The 5,789-nt window shown below is 42.5% G+C and overlaps 1 pseudogene; it reads left to right on the top strand.

Annotated features, from left to right (window-relative positions):
* Positions 1-2,466: 2,466 nt before the first annotated feature.
* LOC129501393 (histone H2B type 2-K1-like) lies at positions 2,467-5,322 on the top strand (annotated as a pseudogene).
* The last annotated feature ends 467 nt before the right edge of the window (positions 5,323-5,789 follow it).

The raw sequence follows: 5,789 nt of genomic DNA, 5'->3' as shown, positions 1-5,789 counted from the left end.
GCTGAAGTAAAGGGTATTTATAAACAAGCAAACAAAAATCCAAGGAAGATGTTCTTTTCCAGAAGCAAATTCAGCCAGGGCTGGAAGTCAGGAAGTGGGTAACTTATTCCATGCTCACCAGACAAGGACTTTCAACCAATAAAGAAGGCCTGTACACTCTCTGGTGCCAGTGTGGGGGTGTTGGTCTACATTAAGCCAAGAATGTGATGCAATTCTTAAGAACAGGAAGAGGTTTCGCTGGGATGGGAGGAGGACTCTGGCTTGAGGGTGGTGGTAGAGGGAGTGGACTGAGAAACAGAGTAGTTTTTTTATTTTCCCCCAAAAGAGCAGAGCCAGAAATGAGCTGAGAAAAGCAGAAGGGATTGAAAAACTGTACCACCGAAAGCCCTTCTACTCCTCTCTAATTGTAGAAAAGCACATAGAAAAAGGATCAGACTGGGTGACGGGCACTGAGGGGGCACTTAACGGGATGAGCACTGGGTGATATGCTATATGTTGGCACATTGAACTCCAATAAAAAAAATATAAATAAAAAATAAAAAAAAAGGAAAAAGGATCAGATTCAGAATTGGCTTTTGTACCACCACTTATTAGGGGAGAGAAAATATCCACCCCAGGACTCTCTTGCCACAAGGGGCCTCTGCCTGCACTTTTCAAGAAGAGAACAGCAACTCTAATCACAAATGAGAAAATATATCTATAAGATGGGCATAATGGCTATCAACATACATGAAAACATGTAGGAAGGCACCTTACCATGCTATTTGAGAACAGTTCAGGGGTGCTTGTGTGGTTTAGTTGGGAAAGCATCTGACTCTTGGTTTCAGCTCAGGTCATGGTCTCAGGGTTCTGGGATCCAGTCCCATGTCAAGTTTTGTGCTGAGCGTGGAGCCTGCTTGAGATCCTCTCCCTCTCCCTCTGTCCCTCCCGCCCCCCCGCTTGTGTTTGTTCTCTCTCAAAAAAATTTTTTTTGTTTTTAAAAGGAACAGTTTAAATATTAACTGCTGATGCTGTCACAAAGTATAAATTTTTTTTAATTTTTTTTATGATAGTCACACACAGAGAGAGAGAGAGAGAGAGAGAGGCAGAGACACAGGCAGAGGGAGAAGCAGGCTCCATGCACCGGGAGCCCGACGTGGGATGCGATCCCGGGTCTCCAGGATCGCGCCCTGGGCCAAAGGCAGGCGCCAAACCGCTGTGCCACCCAGGGATCCCTGTCACAAAGTATAAAAGCACAAAGATATTTTCAAACAAATTTGAATAATGAAAGAACAAGAAATATTAGATACAGATGACATTTGCTCTGAGTGACACAGACACATGTTATGACAGACATATTTAGACACTGTTGGAAATCATTCTTTGGACTTAGCCAGGCCTCTAAAATGGAAAGAATTGGGCCTAGAACAACTTCCTTTCCTCTTGTTTAATTGTTTAGAAACTGGTGCTATGTGGGATCTAAAAATCTGGGGTTAACTGGAAAAACACAGCTAGAGGTTTTTAGTCGTGCAAGTCAAATCATTAAAACGAGATTAAAGGGCAGCCCGGGTGGCTCAGCGGTTTAGCACGGCCTTCAGCCCAGGGCGTGATCCTGGGGACCCGGGATCGGGCTCCCTGCATGGAGCCTGCTTCTCCCTCTGCCTGTCTCTGCCTCTCTCTCTCTTTCTGTGTCTCTCATGAATAAATAAATAAATAATTTTTTTTTTTTAAGAAATGAGATTGAAGAAATTGCCCAAATTATTTTTTCAGAGGCAAGAGAAAAGGCAAAAAGTTATTTTAAATGAGTGAATTTCTGTTATGGTATTTATTTATAACAATGAGATTTGTCTTGTCTGTCACTTAAAGACCATCATTTTTTAAAGGCTCTTCTCTTGTACAGTATAGCTGTTTTCCCCTCAGGGAAACTGTTAGACACTTTGAGGAAGTCGCGGTCTTCAGATTGGAGTTTTGCTGCCCTCTTCTGGGAACATGAAATCATAGCCTGAGAAATGGACTGTGCTAAAGATTTCTAAATTCTTCTGCAACAAAAGCAGACCAGGAAACCGCCCTATCAGTACTAAAATTATTACAGAACGAGGTCGTTAGTTTCCAGAAAAACAAACAGAATTGCACTGAACACCAGTGATTCCCTTGAACAGTAGGAATAGTAATAATAGTGATATAGTGTGGGACTTACAGGTCACTTTATGGTTCAGAAAAACTTCATGACCATTATTGCATTTTTACCTCCTTTATCTTCATGATAAAGTCCACATGAAGTAGGTGAGGCAGATATCATTCCTATTTTCCAACCATAGGAAACTGAAGCACATGGTGCCTAAGTAACCTGAAGTCTTACAGCTGCAGACTGGCAAGCTGGGTTTAGAAACCAAATCTCCTGTCTCTCTGTACAGTGTTTTCTACCCTCCCCCCTCGCCCAACAGACCATTGCTGTATGTGACAGCAGTAGTTTGTCTCTGCTGCGGTTTCATACAAATCTCTATCCTTCTTCAGTTAATGTCCATTTTACACTACACTGTTTACCTAACTGATGGAAAATAAATACACTGCTCCGTATATAATCCAAGCAAGGCTATATTGTTATTGTAGCCAAAATGACAAAAACAAACATATCTACATAAATCCCACAAGCAACCGGACTGGCTACAGCAGAATTTCTTAAACTTTTGTTTGGAAGTTCCTTAGCATCTTTTCTTTTTTTTTAAAGGCATCTTTAGCAAGCAGACTTTTGTGATATTCAGTCCCAACTCTACTATTGGGGAAAGCTGAGTTTTGAGAAAGGTGAAAGAAAAAGTAGTGTCAAAATGAAAAAAATATATGTGAAAACAATCAAGAAAAACCAGCTTGAGAATCAAAGTACTTTAATTCTCAAGTATGCAAATAAATGCTCTCCATGTTGATGTAAATGGCCAAACAAAAGGCATACAAATAGATATGCTCTTCAGTCCTTACTTTTATAGGTCTTACTACCTGCCTCAGCATGCCCAGCCCAACAATCCTCACTGCCTACACAGTAGGCAGCAGGAGGATGGGCGCTGAGCATGGGCAGCAGCCGCAGTCCGGGGGCCGCAGGGGCCGTGGTTCTGGTGATAAGAAGTCCAAAAGGCATAGCCAGAGCAAGGAAACCTACTCGATGTATATCTACAAGGTGCTAAAGCAGGTGCACCCGGACATCGGATCTCTTCCAAGGCCATGAGCATCATGAACTCATTTGTGAACGATGTGTTTGAACGGCTGGCTGGTGAGGCTGCCTGGCTGGCTCGGTATTCAGGCCGGACCACACTGACATCCTGGGAGGTCCAGACAGCGGTGCGTCTGCTGCTGCCCGGAGAGCTGGCCAAGCATGCTGTATCTGAGGGCACCAAGGCCGTCACCAAGTACACCAGCTCCAAGTGACCCAGGGCCTTCCATTAATAAAGAGTGAGCTGCTCCCCCCACCAAAAAAAAAAAATGCAAGGGAACAATTGGGGTTAAGTTTGGCAGGTACAAATTGCCATCAGTTGGTCACAACTAAGACTTAAATCAGTTTCTTTTATGTTTTAATATTTTTTCAGGAATTTACTTATTTATTTACTGAGCATGTGCGAGTGGGGGGAGGGGCAGAGAGAGAGAGAGAAAGAGAGAGAGAGAGGATCTTAGACTCTGTGCTGAGCATGGAGTCCCACAAGGGGCTCAGTCTCACAACCTAGATCATACTTGAACTGAAATCAAGAGTTGGACACTTAACTGACTGAACCACCCAGGTGCCCCAAACAGTTTGTTTAACATGGTAAAATATGTCTTAACTTCATATGGCATGGTGGTCAAGGTATTTTTCATTGAACTGGAGTCACTTTTTCAGATGACCAATTGGCAAGGGGTTAAGTGACAGGAAAAGCTCACTTAATATTATCCACACAACATAGCAGCATGATGCCTCTGTGGCCAACTGAAAACATTTCCAGACTGACATCTGCCAGTCTATTTGATTTTTGCACTTTCTCTTCTAGCCAGATTTGTCTCCACATTTTAATTTCTTCTCCCTCTTCACCTTCTTACCTTCCAGATGTTTAAGGAATCAATTTAATTTGCTGTATTTCTTTTTTTTTCTCCAATGTGTTCACCATACATTGCTAGAATCTTCCTGTTGTTCTTTTGTTCTTAGTTTTCATGTGCGTTTTCCCCATCCCATCCCTTATTTAAGACGGGGATGGCCAGATGGAGAGGGAGAGAGAGCATCTCAAGCAGACTCCACACCCAGTGTGGAGCCCAATGTGGGGCTTGTCTTGGGGGATCGATCTCACAACCCTGAGATCATGGCCTGAGCCAAAATCAAGAGTCAGGTGCTTAACCGACTGAGGCGCCCAGGCGCCCCTCTTCCCATCCCTTATTAAGCCTATACCACTTTATCCCACTTTGGCTTTCTCCTCCTTTAGTTCAAAATATGTGTTTATCCATGATGTACAGAGCAGCCCATTTCCAGAAAACTTGTGCATAAATGTTTATGGTCAATTTACCCATTCTACGAAAATATTTGCCTAGTACCTCCACCAGGTCAGCCATTATATCAAGTGCCAAGGATTTGCACACACATGAATAATAATGGATGGGAGTCTACCTCAGGGACTTCACAAAGTATACAGCAGAGACATTACAAAACTATTTTGTTTGTAAATTCCACGCTAGAAATACGAACCAGTTGCTATGAGAGGATGAATCCATAGCTTCTCCCAGGTTGCTGAGAAGAAGGCTGTGAGAATGTTAGGAAGGATATACAAAGGAGACTATAGTGCTGGGTCTTTGAAAAATGAGAACTTCAGTAGGTTGAAAGCAAAAAGGATAGGGATTTCTAAAAAGTCTGGGGAGAAGGTATGAATGAGCCAAGGCAAAGATAAAGTGCTTGACTGTTAGAGAAGGCTAGATAATTCAGTGTGACAGAAACAAGACGTGGTAAGGGGTAGCAGATGAGTCTGGAGTGATACCATGGGGCGAGATTGTGAAAGCAAACTGATGATCTTACTCCAAAGGAAACAGGGGTACAATTAGCTCTTTAGGAATATTTCTGGTATTAATATGATTGTACTGAGTTGAAAGAGGAACATGTATAAGAAAGTAGTAAGGAGGGATCCCTGGGTGGCGCAGTGGTTTGGCGCCTGCCTTTGGCCCGGGGCGCGATCCTGGAGACCCGGGATCGAATCCCACGTCGGGCTCCCGGTGCATGGAGCCTGCTTCTCCCTCAGCCTGTGTCTCTGCCTCTCTCGCTCTCTCTCTGTGTGTGACTATCATAAATAAATAAAAATTAAAAAAAAAAAAAAGAAAATCTTTAAAAAAAAAAAAAAGAAAGTAGTAAGGAATCTACTACAAGGGACCAAGTTCAACTTAATGACAGCTTGAATCTAAAGCCATAAGGAAAGTTAAGTGATGTATGAAAAATATTTTGGTAGTTACAGAAAACAGATTTTGGTTAACAGTTGAGAGGTGAAAGGAGAAAACAGAAGAATTAAATGCAACCCATGACTTGTAGGGGTGGCATGTTAAGTCTAAAAATTAGAACTAGAGTAGGAAGCAGAGTCTAGGTCTCACTTTGAGAGTACCGAAATAGACGTAATGGTTTAGATGCACTGCAGTATTTATGGGCTATTCAAACACAGATATCCAATAAACAGCAAAAAGTTGGGGCCTGGACCTCAAGTTTGAGGACAGACATGTATATTTTGGAGTTATCAGTAATATAAGGATAGCTGAAGCCCTAAATACAGGAGACAAACTAGTGGAGCTTGTCCTTGAATTCTTTGTTTGAAGTTTTTTAT

The sequence above is a fragment of the Nyctereutes procyonoides genome, unplaced genomic scaffold (genome assembly GCF_905146905.1).
Source record: "Nyctereutes procyonoides isolate TBG_1078 unplaced genomic scaffold, NYPRO_anot_genome, whole genome shotgun sequence".
NCBI lineage: Eukaryota > Metazoa > Chordata > Mammalia > Carnivora > Canidae > Nyctereutes > Nyctereutes procyonoides.
This window is presented reverse-complemented; position numbering and strand designations above follow the sequence as displayed.